Raw genomic sequence first — 23,856 nt, forward strand, 5'->3', positions numbered from 1 at the left:
CCACCTCCGCGCTCCAGTCCTGATACACTCGTATCACCACATTCTCCCACCTGCTACTCCGTACCTTCTTGGCCCAGCTCAAAACAACCTCTCTGTCGGTGAAGCGGTGAAATCTCACCACTATCGCCCTTGGTGGTTCTCCAGCCTTTGGTCTCCTTGCAAGGACCTGGTGAGCCCCTTCTAACTCCAGGGGGCCCGAGGGGGCCTCAGCTCCCATTAGCGAATGGAGCATCGTGCTCACATAAGCCCCAAGGTCAACTCCCTCCACTCCCTCGGGGAGACCCAGAATCCGGAGGTTCTTTCTCCTCGAGCTGTTCTCCAGGACTTCGAGCCTTTTGATACACCTCTTATGTAGTGCCTCGTGCGTCTCCATTTTTACCGCTAGGCCTAGAATCTCATCCTCGTTCTCAGCTGCCTTCGCCTTCACCCCACGGAGCTCTATCGCCTGGGCCTTTTGCGTTTCTTTTAGCCCTTCGATTGCCAGTAACATCGGCGCCAGCACCTCCTTCTTTAATTCCTCCACACACCGTCGGAGGAATTCCTGCTGGTCCGGGCCCCATGTCGTCTGGGCTCCATCCGCCGCCATCTTGCTTTTTCCTTTTCTTCTCTGCCGCTGCTCCAAAGGATCCTTCGCAATCTGGCCACTACCACCGATCCTTTCCATACACACCAGGGGGGACTCCTTACTTCGTCACCCCACACTGGGTTTGGTCTGAAAAAATTTCCGTTGGGGCTCCCAAATAGAGCCCAAAAGTCCGTTAGAACGGGAGCTGACGAAACTTGCGGCTTAGCAGTGCATCGCCGCAACCGGAGGTTTTGTTTGGTAATATTGACAAGAGGAAATCCTAGACTTTAATGTCTGTGTGCTCTGCTGCCACTAGAAGATTAGATTAGGGACCATGGCTGGAACTGGCCTGTGTGTAATAAGGTTGTCAGCTAGTTACTGTTTCGAGTAGTATGGCCTTCTCCTCTACTGCCACTTCTATCAGGAACCATAAAATCCCGACAGTGTAGAAGGCAACCATTCAGCCCATCGAAACTGCACTGACCCTCTGAAAGAGCACCCTACCGAGGCCCACTCCCCCACCCTATTCCCATAATCCCACCTAACCTGCATATCTTTGGATACTAAAGGGCAATTCCTTAATTTACATATACAACAGCAGTCTGTCCTCCCTGGAACCATTCTTGTAAATATTTTCTGCACCCTATCGAAGTCCTTCACATCTGAAATGTGGGGCGGGATTCTCCGACCCGGCGGGGGGTCGGAGAATCGCCGGGGGCTGGCGTGAATCCCGCCCCCGCCGGTTGCTGAATTCTCCGGCACCGGAGATTCGGCGGGGGCGGGAATGGCGCCGGTTGGCGGGCCCCCACCGACGATTCTCCGGCCCGGATGGGCCGAAGTCCCGCTGCTGGAATGCCTGTCCCGCCGGCATGGATTAAACCACCTCTCTCTTACCGGTGGGACAAGGCGGCGCGGGCGGGCTCCGGGTTCCTGGGGGGGGCGCGGGGCGATCTGGCCCCGGGGGGTTCCCCCACGGTGGCCTGGCCTGCGATCGGGGCCCACCGATCCGCGGGCGGGCCTGTGCCGTGGGGGCACTCTTTTCTTTCCGCCTTCGCCATGGTCTCCACCATGGCAGAGGCGGAAGAGACTCCCTCCACTGCGCATGTGCGGGGATGGCGTGAGCGGCCGCTAATGCTCCCGCGCATGCGCCGCCCATCAATGTCATTTCTGCGCCAGCTGGCGGGGCACCAAAGGCCTTTCCCGCCAGCTGGTGGGGCGGAAATCAGTCCGGCGCGGGCTTAGCCCCTCAAGGTTAGAGCTCGGCCGCTCAAGATGCGGAGGATTCCGCACCTTTGGGGCGGCGCCATGCCGGACTGATTTGCGCCGGTCGGCGGACATCGCGCCGATTACGGAGAATTTCGCTCGTGGTGTCCAAAATGGGACACAATGCTACAGTTGAGGCCCAATGTTTTGCAAAGGTAAACTTCCCTGTCTCTTACTGTATGCTTCTATTTGTAAATGCCAAGAACCTTTATGCCTTTTTAACCGCTTTCTCAAACAATGCTGCCGCCTTCAATAATAATAATAATCTTTATTGTCACAAGTCGACTTACATTAACACTGAAATGAAGTTACTGTGAAAAGCCCCTTGTTGCCACATTCCGGCGCCTGTTCGGGTACACTGAGGAAGAATTCAGAATGGCCAATTCACCTAAAAGCACATCTTTTGGGACTTGTGGGAAGAAACTGGAGCACCCGGAGGAAACCCATGCAGACGCAGGGAGAACATGCAGACACTGCACAGACAGTGACCCAAGCCGTGAATTGAACCTGGGACCCTGGCGCTGTGAAGCAACAGTGCTAACCACAGTGCTACTGTGCCGCCCCATTTGCGCACAAATATCCTTACTTCTCTGTTACTGCACTCACTTTATTTTCCTAATTTTTCTTGTTAAGATGTGTTACTCCACACTCCCTCTGTTAACCTTCATTTGCCAAGTGCCTGCACATTCCAGACACCTGTTTATGACCTCTTGAAGTCTATTACTATCCCCCTCAGCGTTCATTGTACTTCTGAGATTTGTGTCTCAACAAGGAATATGGCTGGTGATTCTCATAAGAAGACATTGATCAAGAACATAAGAAATAGGAACAGGAGTAGGCCATCTGGCCCCTCGAGCCTGCTCCGCCATTTAATGAGATCATGGCTGATCTTTGTGGACTCAGCTCCACTCTCCGGCCCGTACACCATATCCCCGAATCCCTTTATTCTTTAGAAAGGCATCTATCTTTTTCTTAAAAACGTTTAAAGAAGGAGCCTCAACTGCTTCACTGGGCAAGGAATTCCAGAGATTCACAACCCTTTGGGTGAAGAACTTCCTCCTACACTCCGTTCTTAATCTACCTCCCCTTATTTTGAGGCTATGCCCCCTAGTTCTGCTTTCCCCGACCAGTGGAAACAACCTGCCCGCATCTATCCTATCTATTCCCTTCATAATTTTATATGTCTCAATAAGACCCCCCCGCATCCTTCTAAACTCCAATGAGTACAGTCCCAGTCTACTCAACCTCTCGTCATAATCTAATCCCCTCAACTCTGGGATCAACCTAGTGAATCTCCTCTGCACTCCCTCCAGTGCCAATATGTCCTTTCGCAGGTAAGGAGACCAAAACTGAACACAATACTCCAGATGCGGCCTCACCAACACCCTATACAATTGCAGCATAACCTCACTAGTCTTGAACTCCATCCCTCTAGCAATGAAAGACAAAACTCGATTAGCCTTCTTAATCACCTGTTGCACCTGCACACCAACGTTTTGCGACTCGTGCACCAGCACACCCAGGTCCCTCTGCACAGCAGCATGTTTTAACATCTTACCGTTTAAATAATAATCCATTCTGCTGTTATTCCTCCCAAAATGGATAGCATCACACTTGGCAACATTGAATTCCATCTGCCAGACCATAGCCCATTCACCTAACCTATCCAAATCCTTCTGCAGACTTCCGGTATCCTCTGCCCTTATAAGAACATAAGAACATAAGAACTAGGAGCAGGAGTAGGCCATCTGGCCCCTCGAGCCTGCTCCACCATTCAATGAGATCATGGCTGATCTTTTGTGGACTCAGCTCCACTTTCCGGCCCGAACACCATAACCCTTTATTCTTCAAAAAACTATCTATCTTTATCTTAAAAACATTTAATGAAGGAGCCTCTACTGCTTCACTGGGCAAGGAATTCCATAGATTCACAACCCTTTGGGTGAAGAAGTTCCTCCTAAACTCAGTCCTGAATCTACTTCCCATTATTTTGAGGCTATGCCCCCTAGTTCTGCTTTCACCCGCCAGTGGAAACAACCTGCCCGCAGCTATCCTATCTATTCCCTTCATAATCTTATATGTTTTTATAAGATCCCCCCTCATCCTTCTAAATTCCAACGAGTACAGTCCCAGTCTACTCAACCTCTCCTCGTAATCCAACCCCTTCAGCTCTGGGATTAACCTAGTGAATCTCCTCAGCACACCCTCCAGCGCCAGTACGTCCTTTCTCAAGTAAGGAGACCAAAACTGAATACAATACTCCAGGTGTGGCCTCACTAACACCTTATACAATCACAGCAGAACCTCCTTAGTCTTAAATGCCATCCCTCTAGCAATGAAGGACAACATTCCATTTGCCTTCTTAATCACCTGTTGCACCTGAAAACCAACTTTTTGCGACTCATGCACTAGCACACCCAGGTCTCTCTGCACAGCAGCATGTTTTAATATTTTATCATTTAAATAATAATCCCTTTTGCTGTTATTCCTACCAAAATGGATAACCTCCCATTTGTCAACATTGTATTCCATCTGCCAGACCCTAGCCCATTCACTTAGCCTATCCAAATCCCTCTGCAGACTTCCAGTATCCTCTGCACTTTTTGCTTTACCACTCATCTTAGTGTCGTCTGCAAACTTTGACACATTGCCCTTGGTCCCCAACTCCAAATCATCTATGTAAATTGTGAACAGTTGTGGGCCCAACACTGATCCCTGAGGGACCCCACTAGTTACAGGTTGCCAACCAGAGAAGCACCCATTTATCCCCATTCTCTGCTTTCTGTTAGTTAACTAATCCTCTACCCATGCTACCACTTTACCCTCAATGCCATGCATCTTTAGTTTATGCAGCAACCTTTTGTGTGGCACCTTGTCAAAAGCTTTCTGGAAATCCAGATATACCACATCCACTGGCTCCCTGTTATCTACTGCACTGGTAACGTCCTCAAACAATTCTACCAAATTTGTCAGACACGACCTACCCTTTGTGAACCCATGCTGCGTCTGCCCAATGGGACAATTTCCCTCCAGGTGCCCTGCTATTTCCTCCTTAATGATAGATTCCAGCATTTTCCCTACAACCAAAGTTAAGCTTACCGGCCTATAATTACCCGCTTCCTGCCGACCTCCTTTTTTAAACAGTGGTGTCACGTTTGCTACTTTCCAATCCTCTGGGACCACCCCAGAGTCTAGTGAATTTTGATAAATTATCACTAGTGCGTTTACAATTTCCCTAGCCATCTCTTTGAACACTCTGGGATGCATCCCATCAGGGCTAGGAGACTTGTCTACCTTTAGCCCCATTAGCTTGCCCAATACTGCCTCCTTAGTGATTACAATCATCTCAAGGTCCTCACCTATCATATCCTTATTTCCATCAGTCACTGGCATGTTATTTGTGTCCTCCACTGTGAAGACTGACCCAAAAAACCTGTTCAGCTCCTCAGCCATTTCACCGTCTCCTATTATTAAATCTCCCTTCTCATCTTCCAAAGGACCAATATTTACCTTAGTCACTCTTTTTTGTCTTATATATTTGTAGATTTGCCGATGCCCAAAATATCCTGAACTTGTCTTGTGCATTCAAACACTAGCCATGGGGGACACATACAACAAGGTCAAGAAACATTATCTGGCCCAGGGAGTCGATTTCGGCGGGACAACAGCTGGTGAGTCAGTTTCAGCGGGAGCAGTGCGGAAGTAGCTGCTGGGAGGTAAGTCTGTCCTTTAAAAGCACTTGTCTTTGCAGGGGCAGGCCAGTCGATTTCGGCGGGAGAACAGCTGGTGAGTCAGTTTCAGTGGGAGCAGTGCAGAAGTGGCTGCTGGGAGGTAAGTCTGTCCTTTAAAAGCACTTGTCTTTGCAGGGGCAGGCCAGTCGATTTTGCCGGGAGAACAGCTGGTGAGTCAGTTTCAGCGGGAGCAGTGCGGAAGTGTCTGCTGGGAGGTAAGTCTGTCCTTTAAAAGTACTTGTCTTTGCAGGGGCAGGCCAGTCGATTTCGGCGGGAGAACAGCTGGTGAGTCAGTTTCAGCGGGAGCAGTGCGGAAGTGGCTGCTGGGAGGTAAGTCTGTCCTTTAAAAGCACTTGTCTTTGCAGGGGCAGGCCAGTCGATTTCGGCGGGAGAACAGCTGGTGAGTCAGTTTCAGCGGGAGCAGTGCGGAAGTGGCTGCTGGGAGGTAAGTCTGTCCTTTAAAAGCACTTGTCTTTGCAGGGGCAGGCCAGTCGATTTCGGCGGGAGAACAGCTGGTGAGTCAGTTTCAGCGGGAGCAGTGCGGAAGTGGCTGCTGGGAGGTAAGTCTGTCCTTGTCCTGTCCACTTGTCTTTGCAGGGGCAGGCCAGTCGATTTCGGCGGGAGTGGAGCTGGCTGGTTAGTCAATTTCAGCAGGAGCTGAGAAATTTAAAAAAAATTTTTTTATTAAATTAGTTTTTTAGGCGGGAACAGGAAGTCGACCCGCGGACGTCTGGGAAGACCCTCACCAATAAATTCTGGTGGAGAGGAAACCCGAGACACTACACGTGTAGTGTCTCCCACCCGCCCTCCTCCTCTAACCTAATAATAAAACCCATTGGTCTGAGGTAAGTACCATATTTTATTATATTATTATTATTTTTTATAAAAAATTTAACTTAGTTGTTAGCCAGATCTTGGTAGAAAGTTAGAGGAATGGCAGGGAAGGGAGTGCAATGTTCCTCCTGCAGGATGTTTGAGGTGAGGGATGCAGTTAGTGTCCCTGCTGATTTTACCTGCAGGAAGTGCTGCCATCTCCAGCTCCTCCAAGACCGAGTTAGGGAACTGGAGCTGGAGTTGGAAGAACTTCGGATCATTCGGGAGGCAGAAGGGGTCATAGATAGCAGCTTCAGGGAATTAGTTACACCAAAGATTGGAGATAGGTGGGTAACTGTAAGAGGAACTGGGAAAAAGCAGTCAGTGCAGGGATCCCCTGCGGTCGTTCCCCTGAGAAACAAGTATACCGCTTTGGATACTTGTGGGGGAGGGGACTTACCAGGGGTAAGCCATGGGGTACGGGCCTCTGGCACGGAGTCTGTCCCTATTGCTCAGAAGGGAAGGGGGGAGAGGAGCAGAGCATTAGTAATTGGGGACTCTATAGTCAGGGGCACAGATAGGAGATTTTGTGGGAGCGTGAGAGACTCACGTTTGGTATGTTGCCTCCCAGGTGCAAGGGTACGTGATGTCTCGGATCGTGTTTTCCGGGTCCTTAGGGGGGAGGGGGAGCAGCCCCAAGTCGTGGTCCACATTGGCACTAACGACATAGGTAGGAAAGGGGACAAGGATGTCAGGCAGGCTTTCAGGGAGCTAGGATGGAAGCTCAGAACTAGAACAAACAGAGTTGTTATCTCTGGGTTGTTGCCCGTGCCACGTGATAGTGAGATGAGGAATAGGGAGAGAGAGCATTTAAACACGTGGCTACAGGGATGGTGCAGGCGGGAGGGATTCAGATTTCTGGATAACTGGGGCTCTTTCTGGGGAAGGTGGGACCTCTACAGACAGGATGGTCTACATCTGAACCGGAGGGGCACAAATATCCTGGCGGGATATTTGTTAGTGCTCTTTGGGGGGGTTTAAACTAATGCAGCAGGGGCATGGGAACCTGGATTGTAGTTTTAGGGTAAGGGAGAATGAGAGTATAGAGGTCAGGAGCACAGATTTGACGTCGCAGGAGGGGGCCAGTGTTCAGGTAGGTGGTTTGAAGTGTGTCTACTTCAATGCCAGGAGTATACGAAACAAGGTAGGGGAACTGGCAGCAAGGGTTGGTACCTGGGACTTCGATGTTGTGGCCATTTCGGAGACATGGATAGAGCAGGGACAGGAATGGATGTTGCAGGTTCCGGGGTTTAGGTGTTTTAGTAAGCTCAGAGAAGGAGGCAAAAGAGGGGGAGGTGTGGCGCTACTAGTCAAGAGCAGTATTACGGTGGCGGAGAGGATGCTAGATGGGGACTCTTCTTCCGAGGTAGTATGGGCTGAAGTTAGAAACAGGAAAGGAGAGGTCACCCTGTTGGGAGTTTTTTATAGGCCTCCTAATAGTTCTAGGGATGTAGAGGAAAGGATGGCGAAGATGATTCTGGATAAGAGCGAATGTAACAGGTTAGTTATTATGGGAGACTTTAACTTTCCAAATATTGACTGGAAAAGATATAGTTCGAGTACAATAGATGGGTCGTTTTTTGTACAGTGTGTGCAGGAGGGTTTCCTGAAACAATATGTTGACAGGCCAACAAGAGGCGAGGCCACGTTGGATTTGGTTTTGGGTAATGAACCAGGCCAGGTGTTGGATTTGGAGGTAGGAGAGCACTTTGGGGACAGTGACCACAATTCGGTGACGTTTACGTTAATGATGGAAAGGGATAAGTATACACCGCAGGGCAAGATTTATAGCTGGAGGAAGGGCAATTATGATGCCATTAGACGTGACTTGGGGGGGATAAGGTGGAGAAGTAGGCTGCAAGTGTTGGGCACACTGGATAAGTGGGGCTTGTTCAAGGATCAGCTACTGCGTGTTCTTGATAAGTATGTACTGGTCAGGCAGGGAGGAAGGCGTCGAGCGAGGGAACCGTGGTTTACCAAGGAAGTAGAATCTCTTGTTAAGAGGAAGAAGGAGGCCTATGTGAAGATGAGGTGTGAAGTTTCAGTTGGGGCGATGGATAGTTACAAGGTAGCGAGGAAGGATCTAAAGAGAGAGCTAAGACGAGCAAGGAGGGGACATGAGAAGTATTTGGCAGGAAGGATCAAGGAAAACCCAAAAGCTTTCTATAGGTATGTCAGGAATAAGCGAATGACTAGGGAAAGAGTAGGACCAGTCAAGAACAGGGATGGGAAATTGTGTGTGGAGTCTGAAGAGATAGGCGAGATACTAAATGAATATTTTTCGTCAGTATTCACTCAGGAAAAAGATAATGTTGTGGAGGAGAATGCTGAGCCCCAGGCTAATAGAATAGATGGCATTGAGGTACGTAGGGAAGAGGTGTTGGCAATTCTGGACAGGCTTAAAATAGATAAGTCCCCGGGACCTGATGGGATTTATCCTAGGATTCTCTGGGAGGCCAGGGAAGAGATTGCTGGACCTTTGGCTTTGAGTTTTATGTCATCATTGGATACAGGAATAGTGCCAGAGGACTGGAGGACAGCAAATGTGGTCCCTTTGTTCAAAAAGGGGAGCAGAGACAACCCCGGCAACTATAGACCGGTGAGCCTCACGTCTGTAGTGGGTAAAGTCTTGGAGGGGATTATAAGAGACAAGATTTATAATCATCTAGATAGGAATAATATGATCAGGGATAGTCAGCATGGCTTTGTGAAGGGTAGGTCATGCCTCACAAACCTTATTGAGTTCTTTGAGAAGGTGACTGAACAGGTAGATGAGGGTAGAGCAGTTGATGTGGTGTATATGGATTTCAGCAAAGCGTTTGATAAGGTTCCCCACGGTAGGCTATTGCAGAAAATACGGAGGCTGGGGATTGAGGGTGATTTCGAGATGTGGATCAGAAATTGGCTAGCTGAAAGAAGACAGAGGGTGGTGGTTGATGGGAAATGTTCAGAATGGAGTACAGTCACAAGTGGAGTACCACGATGATCTGTTCTTGGGCCGTTGCTGTTTGTCATTTTTATCAATGACCTAGAGGAAGGCGCAGAAGGGTGGGTGAGTAAATTTGCAGACGATACTAAAGTCGGTGGTGTTGTCGATAGTGTGGAAGGATGTAGCAGGTTACAGAGGGATATAGATAAGCTGCAGAGCTGGGCTGAGAGGTGGCAAATGGAGTTTAATGTAGAGAAGTGTTAGGTGATTCACTTTGGAAGGAATAACAGGAATGCGGAATATTTGGCTAATGGTAAAATTCTTGAAAGTGTGGATGAGCAGAGGGATCTAGGTGTCCATGTACATAGATCCCTGAAAGTTGCCACCCAGGTTGATAGGGTTGTGAAGAAGGCCTATGGAGTGTTGGCCTTTATTGGTAGAGGGATTGAGTTCCGGAGTCGGGATGTCATGTTGCAGCTGTACAGAACTCTGGTACGGCCGCATTTGGAGTATTGCGTACAGTTCTGGTCACCGCATTATAGGAAGGACGTGGAGCCTTTGGAGCGGATGCAGAGGAGATTTACCAGGATGTTGCCTGGTATGGAGGGAAAATCTTACGAGGAAAGGCTGATGGACTTGAGGTTGTTTTCGTTGGAGAGAAGAAGGTTAAGAGGAGACTTAATAGAGGCATACAAAATGATCAGGGGGTTGGATAGGGTGGACAGTGAGAGCCTTCTCATGCGGATGGAAATGGCTGGCACGAGGGGACATAACTTTCAACTGAGGAGTAATAGATATAGGACAGAGGTCAGAGGTAGGTTCTTTACGCAAAGAGTAGTGAGGCCGTGGAATGCCCTACCTGCTACAGTAGTGAACTCGCCAACATTGAGGGCATTTAAAAGTTTATTGGATAAACATATGGATGATAATGGCATAGTGTAGGCTAGATGGCTTTTGTTTCGGTGCAACATCGTGGGCCGAAGGGCCTGTACTGCGCTGTATTGTTAAAAAAAAAACATTATCTGGCCCAGGGAGTTAGTTCCTTTGACATGCTGGCCCTGATTTTTCACATGGTTAGAACATAGAACATAGAACATTACAGCGCAGTACAGGCCCTTCGGCCCTCGATGTTGCGCCGACCTGTGAAACCACTCGAAAGCCCATCTACACTATTCCCTTATCATCCATATGTATATCCAATGACCATTTGAATGCCCTTAGTGTTGGCGAGTCCACTACTGGTGCAGGCAGGGCATTCCACGCCCTTACTACTCTCTGAGTAAAGAACCTACCTATGACATCTGTCCTATATCTATCTCCCCTCAATTTAAAGCTATGTCCCCTCGTGCTAGACATCACCATCCAAGGAAAAAGGCTCTCACTGTCCACCATATCTAACCCTCTGATCATCTTGTATGCCTCAATTAAGTCACCTCTTAACCTTCTTCTCTCTAACGAAAGCAACCTCAAGTCCCTCAGCCTTCCCTCATAAGATCTTCCCTCCATACCAGGCAACATTCTGGTAAATCTCCTCTGCACCCTTTCCAATGCTTCCACATCCTTCCTATAATGCGGCGACCAGAATTGCACGCAATATTCCAAATGCAGCCGCACCAGAGTTTTGTACAGCTTCAACATGACCTCATGGCTCCAAAACTCAATCCCACTACCAATAAAAGCTAACACACCATACGCCTTCTTAACAACCCTCTCAACCTGGGTGGCAACTTTCAGGGATCTATGTACATGGACACCGAGATCTCTCTGCTCATCCACACTACCAAGAATCTTACCATTAGCCCAGTACTCTGTCTTCCTGTTATTCCTTCCAAAATGAATCACCTCACACTTTTCTGCATTAAACTCCATTTTCCACCTCTCAGCCCAGCGCTGCAGCTTATCTATGTCCCTCTGTAACTTGTAACATCCTTCTGCACTGTCCACAACTCCACTGACTTTAGTGTCATCTGCAAATTTACTCACCCATCCTTCTACGCCTTCTTTGGTGAAATCAGTCCAAAACCGGTGCAAAGGCTTGTGGAACTTAAAGCACAAATTGCATGTGAGTTTCTGCGATCATTTGTGTTCGTTAATCATCAATGGGAATTTCTGCCAATTGTGCTTGTTACAAACCTTCAAGGGGGCTCTAATTATTAAGCTGGAACTCTCGTTCACTAGAACACTAGTTGGTATCTTTCAAAAGATTACTATGAATTTCATAAAATATTCTTTTTAAACATTTACGCAGGAGCTGACTACTGTACTCCAATCTAATAATTTTTTTTTTTTTAAAAAGCCATTTGGTGGATTGACATGAAGATCAAGATGCTTGGGCGGAATTCCCCGACGCCCCTGCTGGGTTGGAAAATCGCCGGAGGGCCGCACGAATCGCACCACGCCGCCCCGATGCCGGGACGCGATTCTCCGCAGAGCGGAGAGTCGGCGCCACTGGGACTGGCGTGGTCGGCGCAGTGCCGGTTGGGGTATACGCCGACTCTCCGGCCCGGGCTGGCATTGGCTGGGTGCTGATTCTCCAGTCCGGATGGGCCGAGGGGCCGTCACCAAAAAGCCAAGTCCCGCCGGCGCCGTTCTAACATCCTCTGAGCCGGCGGACCCTCGGCAATGAAAGATCCGGGGGCGGCCTGGGGGGTGACCCCGGGGTGGGGGGGGGGCCTTCGTAGTGGCCTGGCCTGCAATCGGGGCCCACCAATCGGTGGGCCAGCCTCTCTGCCCCCTGGCCTCATTTCCTCTGAGCCTGCTCCTGTCGCCCTGCGCCATTTGGCGTCGGGGCCGGCGCGGGGAAGAAGGCCACTGCACATGCGCTAGTTTCCGCTGGCCCAACTGCGCATGCGCGGACCCCACGGTGCCGGGGTCGGCAGCTGGAGCGGCGTAGGCTGCTCCAATGCCGTGCTACCCCACTGTGGGCTGCAGAACAGGGTCCCGCAACACTCCCATTTTTACGCCGGCGTCGGCACTTAGCCGCCCAATGGGAGAATCCGTCCCTTATGTTTTGCGATTTTAAGCTGTACAATAATCAAACTGCTTCTATTTACCACTCTGAAATTTAACAATGAATATTTTCTAAAGCAAATGTTGCCCAATTGTGTTCATTCATAGTAAATTTTGCATTCAGCCATATTTTGAGCAAAACCTTGGGGAAAATGTCACACTGGAATTATTGATCCTGCCTATATATCCTGCAAGTGCTTTCCTGTTCTATTTGTCACTTTAAACATAGGGATCAGTTTTAACAACTTCCTTCCGTTCCTTCATTGTCACTGGGTCAAAATCCTGGAACACCCTTTCCAACAGCATCATGGTGTTCCTACACCACATGGACTGCAGTGACTTAAGAAGGCAACACCTTCTCAAGGGCAATAAAGGAGAAGCAATAAATGCTGTCTTGGTGAGTGCACATGAATGAATGAAATAAAACTGCAGGGTCAGATCTTTGTCTTGAATGAGCTCATGAGTAGTCAGTCAGATTACACCGCACGATTCCAGTTTGATTTTAAGATTCTTTATTATTGAGTTCATAAAAACCCAAGGATCGTGCTACAGCACACAACATTTCACTCATTTTCTGCTGATTTTACAAACAGCCCAATATGCTGAGATATATGGGTAGTGCGATACACATTCCCACAGCATCTAAAGTGGAAACAGTACTTCACCATGCACAATTGATTCTCTCAGGAGCTTGATGCAAGAAAGATACTGCATATTTTCGGCTTGATTTCAAAAAGGAACCGGTAGAAAATTGTGGAATATGATCATATGACTGACTGTATTAATTCAGATGATATTTCTATGGTATTGGAAGTGTAATGTCCAATGGGTTGATTGATCTGTGTTTGAGTGTCGTATTCTACTCTCTGACCTATGTAACTGTACTTGATTAATTAAGCTTGAGGGTGGAGTGAGAGGGATAATTAAGCAGAGAATCTTCCAAAGAATAGACCCGGGGTCTGGCTTTCAACACAGGCAGAATTTTACACTGGTAGGATTTTACAATCCTGCCAAAGCCAATTGACTTTTGAATGCCTTGCTGCATTTTACGGCCCTGCCACCACCATCATAGATCCCGTGCGTCTGTACAAATCCTCTACATTCGGAGATATTGCACAATTTTGTAAATAAACTGTTGAGATATGTTTGATACATAGAAGGATTCTTAGGGAATGAGACAGGGTAACTGTTAGGAGGATGTTTCCATTCATGGGGAGTGTAGAGCGAGAGGGCATTGTCACCGAATAATGGGGTGCTCATTTAAGACAGATTTGAAGAAACATATCTTCTCTTAAAGAGTGGTCAACCTTTGGAGTTCTTTTCCCCAGGAAGCTGTGGAGGCTGAGTGCTTGAATGTTTTCAAGGCTGAGATCAGTAGGTTTTTAATCAGCAGGGGAATTCAGGGTTACAGAGATAAGGCAGAAAAGTGAACTAGGTGTGTACACAGTGGTTAGCACTGCTGCCTTATGGCACCAGGGACCAAAGTTCGATTCTAACCTGTGACTGTGTGGAGTTTACATGTTCTCCCCGTGACTGCATAGATTTCCTCCAAGTGCTTGGGATTCCTCCCGCAATCCAAAAATGTGCAGGGTAGGCAGATTTGCCATGCTAAATTGCCCCTTAGTGTTCAAAGGTTAGGTGGGGTTACAGGGATGGGGTGGGGGGTGAGCCTAGGGTTGATGCAGACTCGATGGGCTGGATGGCCTCCTTCTGTACTGTCGGTATTCTATGACTCTATAAATTGTGGAGCAGGCTCAAAGGGCTGAATTGTCTACTCCTGTTTCTATTTACTATGGTCTCATGGTCTTATGGTTGTAAATATGAAACTAAAGTCATCTTTGCATTGTTCTGAGGTAATTCATGCATCTAAGATGTACAGCAACGTAGCAGATGCATAAAAGATAGCAGCACTCCATATTTTATATTTTTATCTTTACTGCTTTTCTGAAACCACTACATACTGGGGTTGGCTGCATGACCATGCAGATGGCTGTAGGATATTCTGGATAGTTCCAGCCAACAGGATTGTGATAATGCCAGATATTTGGCCTATTTTACACTGTAGATCAGGTCTCAGGTCCCATTGTGTGGCTGCCACTGATTCAATTTCCTATTATAATTACTTTGATTCTCTATATAAGACTTGTTATGTGACAGTAACTCAACTACATATACTAATAGCCTTGTGAGTCATTGTAACTCAGTAAGTAACATTGAACACTACCTCACACTGTAGCCATGACAACAGCACTTGTGCACACAAAGTGGGCAGCTCTCTGCAACCTCCAATTTAAAAATAGCTGACAACTTAAATATGAACTCAATTTATGAAAAATAAAATATTTTGCTTTTGAAATTTATGGCTTTGTCATTCCTGCATAGAATACATAAAACAGAAATAAGCCATTCAGCCCAAGCAATCCATGACAGCATTTATACTCCACTTGAGCCTTCTTCCATTCTTCTTCATCCAACTCTTCCCCTTTATTCCCTCCTTCCTTGAAGCTTGACTAGCTTCCTCTTCAAATGCATCTATACTCATTTTGCCTCAACCACTCTCTATTGTAGCACGTTCCATATTTTCACCACTCTCTCGGTAAAGACGTTTCTTCTGAATTCCCTTTTTAATCTTTTTGGTGACTATCTATTTTTAAGACCTTTCGTTTTGCTCTTCCCTGCGAGTGGAAATATTTTCTCTGTGTTTACTTTATCAAATCTGTTCATAATTTGAAAGTTTCTTTTAGTTCTCCCTCAGCCTCCTCTTTTCAAGGACCCACGATTGTTCAGTCTTTCCTGATTGTTTTGACCTTGACGTTCTGGTAGCATTCTTGTCAATCTATCTTTCTTCCTCTCCAGTCCCTCGATATCCATTATATATCAATCAAAACAGCTCAAAATACTCCAAATGCAGTCGATGCAGTTTGATACAAGTTTTGTACAACATCTCTACTTTTTAACTCTATCCCTCTAGAAATAAACCACAGACCTTATTGACCTGCATCACAACCTTTAGTGATTTGTGTATGTGTACTCCAAGAGTCCTTTGTTCTTGTACCACTTTAAGATTTTTAGTGTTCACGTTAAATAAGACCTCATTCTTTTTCTGACCAAACTGTAATGCAGGTACTTAGGGAGCGATTCTCCAAAATGGAGCCCAAATGGTCGCGCCGTTGTGAACGCCGTCGCGTTTCACGACGGTGCGAAACGGGCACGGGGATGACTGATTCTGTCCCCCAAAGGGGGCCAGAACGGCGGCTCACGCCGCTCCAGCCTCCCTTCCTGGCACCAAATGGGCGCCGCGCACCAACCTGCGCATACGCGGGGACTTCTTCAGCGTGCCGGCCCTGACTCAACATGGCGTCGGTGTTCAGAGGCCGGCCGCGCAGGAATGTAGGCCCGGGGGGGGAGAGGCCGGCCTGCCGATCGGTAGGCCCCGATCGCGGGCCAGACCCCAATGGAGGCCCCTCCCAGGGACGGAGACCCCTCCCCCCGCCACAGGCCGCACTCCCGGCCCTTTGTGCAGAATTCCCGCCGGCAGCGACCAGGTGTGAAAGGCGCTGACGGGACTCTGTCGTATCCGCGCGTCCGCTCGGCCCATACGAGCCGGAGAATCGGAGGCCCCGGCGATTCCAGCGGCCCGCGTCGCGTCAAACACGCCGGTGCAAATGGCGCCGATTCTCCGCACCCCGGAGAATCGCGCGCCGGCGTCGGGGCGTCGTGGCACGGTTGCGGCAATTCTCCGGCCCGGCACGGGGCTGGGAGAATCGCCCCCTAGTGTGTGACTCTGTTAGTGGCATTCTTGCCTTTGAGTCACAACATTCTGTGTTCAATCCCAGTCCAGCCCCTAAACACAAAATACTACACTGACGCTGCAGTTAGAGAGTGCTGTCTTTCAGATGTAATATTAAAAGTCTAAAGATGTCAGGTTAGGTGTATTGGCCATGCTAAATTATCGCTTCATGTTCAAAGTTTAGGTCGGGTTACAGGGATAGAGTGGGGATTGAGCCTAGGTATGGTGCTCTTTCAGAGGGTTGGTGCTGACTCGATGGGCCGAATAGCCTCCTACGGCACTGTAGGGATTCTATGATTCTAAACAACCCCATCTGCTTGATTAGGTAGATATAAAAGATCCCATGGTGCTATTTTGAAGAAGAGCAAGGGAGTTAGACCTGGTGTCCTGGCCAATATTTATCCCTCAATCAACATCACAAAAAAATATTATCTGGTCATTATTACATTGTTGTTTGAGCTTGCTGTTTTCAAATTGGATGCTGTATTTCTGACATTACAATAGTGACTACACTCCAAAAGTATTTCATATGTGAAATGTTTCGAGAAGCCTGGTGGTTTTGAAAAGTTATCTAAATGTAAGTCTTTTTATTCTTTTTCTTTTATCTCACACTTAGCTATGTTGGAATTCATTTGCATTCAATTTTTGAATTCAAACATTTAATTATATTCCTAATCTCCAATGTCGGCTTGTCGTTTCTTCACACTTTCTCAGCATTGACTGTCCCTCCCAATTTAGTGTCATCCACAAATTTAGGAATTGAGTTTTTGATTCAAAAGTCTAAATTATTACGATAAATTGTGAACAAGAATTCTCATCACTGATCTTCGTGGAACCCCACTTGCCAATGTTCTTCCACTTTCAAGAGCTGCCCTTTACCCATACTGTCTGTTTTCACTCATTCAGTCAGCCAACTATCCATTCTATCAATTGTCCCCTGAGTTCTCCTGCTCTGATCTTATTTGTCAGTCTAGTGTGTGGTGCTATTTAATTTAGTTGATTAGACAGTTAGCGAGTATTTAGAATAGCACCAACAGCACAGAGTTCAATCCCTGTCTCTGCTGATATGGATTTGAGCTTGCCTCATCACTCAGGCCTGGAGCAAAACTAAAAACCTTCAAATAATTGAAAATTTCTATCTGGAGAAGGAGAACATTATCTGGTACCTCACCAAAACATTTTGAAATCTAGATAAATTATATGTACCGCATTACCTTTGCCTATCTTCTTGCCTGTCCAAAGAATTCCGCAAGGCTGACCAAGAAATCCATGTAGACTGTTATCGTGGCGACAAACGCCATGGGGGTCGTCATTATATCTCTCCATGGGTTTTGTGAAGAATGAATTCCCCTATTAAGCGAGCGGTAGCTTGCCTAATGGGGAATGTATAGTGGGAGCTTAAAACCCACAGCTCCAACCCAAACTGGCATCTTCATAGGCCCCCGGGCTTGGGTGCATGTGTTGTAAGCCGTGGCCACGGCTTTTATCGTTACTGCAATAAAGGGGTTTGTTGTTGGAAGACTTGCCTTGACAAAGTTATTACATTGGCGGTGAGGAGCGATACACCATCAATAATAGACAATGAGTGATAAATGTAATTGAGCCTTTAATACACGAAACAGCAAGCCTCCTGACTCTGGACCCGAACTGGGTCTGGAGGCGGAGACTTGCCACTTTTATACAGAAGCCTGAGGGGAGGAGCCACAGGCGGAGCCAGCCTGGACAAGCCCAGGCATGTACAATACAGCACAGTGAAGATAAGACAATAACATGGTTTACCACATTCACCACCTGTTTAAAAAATGTCTGGTGGGGGTGAAGTGGTCTTAAAGGTCCAGTCTGTCGGGGGCCTTGACCTTCCGCTGTGACCGCCTCAGTCCCGGCTGTGGTGTGGGCGCCGGCGGCGAGACCTGCGCGTCCGGGAGCGTGTTGACTTCTTCTTCTTCACCCAGATGTTGAGTCGGCGAGGGGGGGGGGGGGGGCGCGGAGGTGGTGGAGCCTTTCCTCGGTGGGCCTGCAGGAGTCAGTTTGTGAGGGAGGTGGGCGGAGGTGGCGGAAGACGGTGTAGGGTGGGGTGTGGTGGTGACGGTCACCGGGGATCCTGCAGGAGCCAAATCCCGAAGGGAGACCTTGTCCTGTCGCCCGTCTTGGTGTGTCACGTAGGCATATTGGGGGTTTGCATGGAGCAGCAGGACCTTCTCGACGAGGGGGTCGGTTTTATGGCTCCTCGCATGCTGAAGAGAAGGACGGGCCCCGGGACTGTCAGCCAGGATGGAAGCGAGATCCCTGAGGTGGACTTCCTGGGGAAGGCAAACATACGCTCATGAGGAGTCTCGTTAGTGGCTGTACATAGGAGCGACCAGATGGAGTGGAGCGCATCGGGGAGGACCTCCTGCCAGCGGGAGACTGGGAGACTTTTCAACCGTAGGGCCAGGAAGACTGCCTTCCAGACCATCGCGTTCTCCCTCTCCACCTGTCCGTTTCCCCGGGATTAATAGCTGGTCATCCTGCTGGAGGTGATGCCATTGCTGAGCAGGAACTGATACAACTTATCGCTCAAAGAGGAGGAGCCCCGATCACTGTGGATGTAGGCAGGGAACCAAAACAGGGTGAAAAGGCTGTGCAGGGCCTTGATAACGGAGGAAGATGTCATGTCAGAGCAGGGGATGGCGAAGGGGAATCTGGAGTACTCGTCAATGATGTTGAGGAAGTAACAAGTTACGGTCAGTGGAGGGGAGGGGTCCTTTGAAGTCCATGCAGAGGCGCTCAAAAGGTCGGGAGGCCTTTACCAGACGTGCTCTGTCTGGCCGAAAGAAGTGCGGTTTGCACTCTGCGCAGACCGGGCAGTCCCTGGTCACGGACCTGACCTCCTCGGTGGAGTAGGGCAGGTTGCGAGCCTTGATAAAGTGGAAAAAGCGGGTGACCCCCGGGTGACAGAGGTCATTGTGGAGGGTACGGAGTCGGTCTACTTGTGCGCTGGCACATGTACCGCAGGATAGGGCATCTGGGGCTCATTGAGCTTCCCAGGTCGATACAAAATATCATACCTGTAGGTGGAGAGCTTGATCCTCCACCTCAGAATCTTGTCATTCTTAATCTTGCCCCGCTGTGTGTTATTGAAGATGAAGGCAACCGACCGTTGGTCAGTGAGGAGAGTGAATCGCCTGCCGGCCAGGTAATGCCTCCAATGTCTCACAGCTTCTACTATGGCTTGGGCCTCCTTTCCGATGGAGGAGTGTCGAATTTCGGAGACATGGAGGGTACGGGAGAAGAAAGCCACGGGCCTGCCCGCCTGGTTGAGTGTAGCGGCCAGAGCAAAGTCCGACGCACTGCTCTCCACTTGGAAAGGGATGGACTCGTCCACAGCGTGCATCGCGGCTTTGGCGATGTCTGCTTCGATGCGATCGAAGGCCAATCAGGCCTCTGTCGTCAGGGGTAACGTGGTGGATTTGATCAGTGGGCGGGCCTTGTCCGCGTAGTTGGGGACTCATTGGACATGGTAAGAGAAGAACCCCAGGCATCTCTTCAGGGCCTTGGGGCAGTGGGGGAGGGGGAGTTCCAGGAAGGGGCGTATGCGGTCGGAGTCGGGCCCCAGGACTCCGTGTTCCACGACGTAGCCGAGGATGGCCAGGCGGGTTGTGCAGAAGACGCATTTCTCTCTATTTTAAGTTAGATTCAGGAGTTTTGCTGTGTGGAGGAAGCGCCGGAGGTTCTCGTCATGGTCCTGCTGGTCACGGCTGCAGATGGTGACGTTATCTAGGTACGGGAACATGGCCCGCAGCCCGTACTTGTCAACCATTTGGTCCATTTCCCTTTGGAAGACTAAGACCCCATTGGTGACGCCAAAGGGAACCTTGAGGAAGTGATAGAGGCGGCCGTCTGCCTCGAAGGCAGTGTATTGACGGTCCTCCGGGCAGATAGGGAGCTGGTGTTACGCGGACTTCAAGTCAACTGTGGAGAAGACTCAATACTGCGCAATCTGATTGACCATGTCAGATATGCGGGGGAGGGGGTACGCATCGAGCTGCGTGTACCGGTTGATGGTCTGGCGAGAATCGATGACCATCCGGTGCTTCTCCCCAGTCTTGACGACCACCAGTTGGGCTCTCCAGGGGCTGTTACCAGCCTCAATGATCCCCTCTCGCAGGAGTCGCTGGACCTCCGACCTGATAAAGGCCCTGTCCTGGGCACTGTGGTGTCTGCTTCTGGTAGCAACGGGCTTACAGTCCGGGGTGAGGTTTGCGAAGAGGGAGGGTGGGGCGACCTTAAGGGTCGCGAGGCTACAGATGGTGAGAGGGGCAGGGGTCCATTTAACTTTAGGGTAAGGCTCTGGAGATGGCACTGGAAGTCAAGCCCCAGTAATAGGGCAGCGCAGAGATGGGGGAGGACGTAGAGCCTAAAGTTGGTGTACTCTATGCCTTGCACAGTGAGGGTCGCGACACAGTACCCCCGGATTTCCACTGCGTGGGATCCGGAAGCCAGGGAGATTTTCTAGGTCGCGGGTGGGATGGGGAGAGGGCAGCGCCTTACCGTATCTGGGTGTATGAAGCTGTCTGTGCTCCCGGAGTTGAAAAGGCAGGCCGTCTTGTGCCCGTTGATGCGGCCGAGACTGGTCGAGTGTGATGGAGGCGAGTGTCGAAGGCGGTCGGTAGGCCGGTCGGAGGTGGCGGCGGCCAGCATACGGTCGGGTGAGCAGGGCTCCCGGGAGGCCGCGGAGTGGTCCCAAGATGGCAGCCCCCATGAGTCGCACGTGGTGGGTGAGGTGTAAAATGGCGTACAAGATGGCGGCCCCCGGGGGTCGCACGTAGCGGGTGAGGTGTAAGATAGCGTCCAAGATGGTGGCCCCCGTGGGTCGCACGTGTTGGCCAAAATTAAAGATGGCGGCACCCATGGGTCGCACATGCGGGTGGCGCGGCAGCTGGGGGGGTAGCCCCGTCAGGCAGCAGGCAGCGCTGCTGGGCCTAGAAGATTTAGGGTGGGGGGGGTCGGGCCTGGCAGGCATTTGCGAAGTGTCCCTTCTTCCCACAATTGTTACAGGTCGCGTTCCATGCCGGGCAGCGTTGTCGGAGGTGATTACTCTGGCCGCAGAAGTAGCACTTCGGGCCTCCGTCATTGGCAGGCCGCTGCGCGGCGCAGGCTTGCGTCGCACCCGGGTCGGTTGATGGCTGCGCCCACGAGGGTGCTGCACGGTCGGAGGTGTAGGCCCCCATGTTCTGGGAGGCTACCTCCAGTGAGTTGGAGAGTTGTACCGTCTCTGGGAGGCCGAGTGTTCCCCCCTTCTAATAATCATTGGTGGATATAGTTCGAGTGCATGCCCGCGACATAGGTGTCCCTGGTCAGCAGCTCCGCGTGATGGGTAGCCGATATCGCCCGGCAGTCACAGTTTCGACAGAGGATGCGCAAGGCGCACAGGAATTCCGCGAGTGATTCCCCAGGGCATTGGCGTCTCGTGGCGAGGAGGTGCCTAGCATATACATGGTTAGCGGATTTCACGTAATGTCCCTTTAGCAGCGTTATTGCCTCCGCGTACGAGGGGGCGTCCCTGATGAGGTTAAAGACTCTTGGGCTCACCCGTGCGTGGAGGACCTGCTTCTTCTGGAGGTATCATAGAATTTACAGTGCAGAAGGAGGCCATTCGGCCCATCGAGTCTGCACCGGCTCTTGGAAAGAGCACCGCACCCAAGGTCAACACCTCCACCCTATCCCCATAACCCAGTAACCCCACCCAATACTAAGGGCAATTTTGGACACTCAGGGCAATTTATCACGGCCAATCCACCTAACCTGCACATCTTTGGACTGTGGGAGGAAACCGGAGCACCCGGAGGAAACCCACGAAGACACGGGGAGGATGTGCAGACTCCGCACAGACAGTGACCCAAGCCAGAATCGAACCTGGGACCCTGGAGCTGTGAAGCAATTGTGCTATCCACTGTGCTACCGTGCTGCCCTAATGGTCTGTGAAGTCTTCATTGAAAGATGCGAGGTACGCCTCGAAGCAGCTTAGCCAATGTTCAACTGTCTCTGTAGCGTCACATGCTTGTGAGTCCAGTTGCAAGCGTACCCTCCACAATGACCTCTGTGAGGCTTCAGTGAAGAGTTCATCTTGAGTGAAGAGTCCATCTTTAGAAGTTTGGTGTATTAAATTGATACACCATCAATAACTGGGTCCGAAGGCGGAGACTTGCCACTTTTATAGAGAAGCCTGAGGGGAGGAGCCACAGGCAGCAGAATCCATGGAATCCCTGTAGTGCACAAGAAGGCCATTGGGCCCATCAAGTCTGCATCAACCCTCCGAAACAGCACCCCGCCTAGGCCCACTCCCCCGCCCTATCCTTGTAACCCCACACATTGAGCATGGCTAATCCACCTAACCTGTGCAACTTTGGACTTTGGGAGGAAAATGGAGCACCCGGAGGAAACCCACCCAGACACGGGGAAAACATGCAAACTCTACACAGCCAATGACCCACAGCCAGAATCGGGCCTGGGTCCCTGGCTATGTGAGGCAGCAGTGCTAACCACTGTGACACCATATCGCCGAGGACAACCTACAGACGACATGGTAAGCATTGTCGCTTCACATGCCAGGGTCTTAGGTTCGATTCCCAGCTTGGGTCACTCTCTGTGCGGAGTCTGCAGGTTCTCACTATGTCTGCATGGGTTTCCTCCGGGTGCTCCGGTTTCCTCCCACAAGTCCTGAAAAATGTGCTGTTAGGTAATTTGGACATGTGGCAATGAGGGGATTTTCATAGTAACTCCATTGCAATGTTAATGTAAGCCAACGTTTGACAATAATAACAATTATTATTATTACCCTATTTGACCAATAAGGACAAACTCAGTATTGAGGACGGTATCATTCTTTGGGGGTCCAGGGTAGGTGTCCCCTGCCCAGGGCACTGCCCGATTCTATTGTAACTACATAATGGCCACCCTGGAGTCCCTAAAATGAAAATGCTCACCAGGAGCTATGTCTGGTAGCCTGGTTTTGACTAAGACATTGCAGACTTGGTCAAGCAGCACAATTCATACCATAAGAATCAGAAACTCCTTCCTTCAGTCTCCCTGGGTTGGTTTGACAGACCATGGGTGCAAGTGCACGTAGACTTTGCCGGACCTTTATAGGTTCCATGTTTTTGATCCTGGTAGATGCGCATGGCAAATGGTTGGAGATACACATCATGGGCTCCACCACCTCCCACACTGTGATCACGAAACTACGACTGAGTATTTAGACACGTGGCACACCGGTTTCCGAAAATGGCACTACCTTCATGAGTGGTGAGTTCCAAATCTTCGTGCAATCCAAAGGGATCAGACACATTGGAATAACACCATATCATCCATCGTCAAATGGAATGGCAGAACGGGTGATGCAGACCTTTAAAATCTGTGTGAATAAACAACCGGCAGCGTCCATAGGCTCCCAATTGGCAGTTTTTATTGTGGACCATTGCTATACTACAATAGGTATCACCCCAGCGAAAATGTTAATGGGACGGTGTCTTCGTATGAGATTAGACCTCCTATTCGCAAACCTGGTGGGGAGGGTGAAGTCCCAACAAAAGAACCAGAAAATAAATTATGTCTCGGCAAGGTCCGAAAGAATATTCAAGACAGGTGATCTGGTTTGTGCAAGGAACGTCCAAGAAGGTTCCCTGGAGTCGTATTTGAGAAATTATGGGCAGCACGG

The 23,856-nt window shown here is 49.7% G+C and overlaps 1 pseudogene; it reads right to left on the bottom strand.

Moving 5' to 3' along the window:
* LOC140428872 (putative nuclease HARBI1) overlaps positions 1–23,295 on the bottom strand; it is a 75,292-nt pseudogene extending 51,997 nt beyond the window's left edge.
* Between the last annotated feature and the right edge of the window lie 561 nt (positions 23,296–23,856).

The sequence above is a fragment of the Scyliorhinus torazame genome, chromosome 8 (genome assembly GCF_047496885.1).
Source record: "Scyliorhinus torazame isolate Kashiwa2021f chromosome 8, sScyTor2.1, whole genome shotgun sequence".
NCBI lineage: Eukaryota > Metazoa > Chordata > Chondrichthyes > Carcharhiniformes > Scyliorhinidae > Scyliorhinus > Scyliorhinus torazame.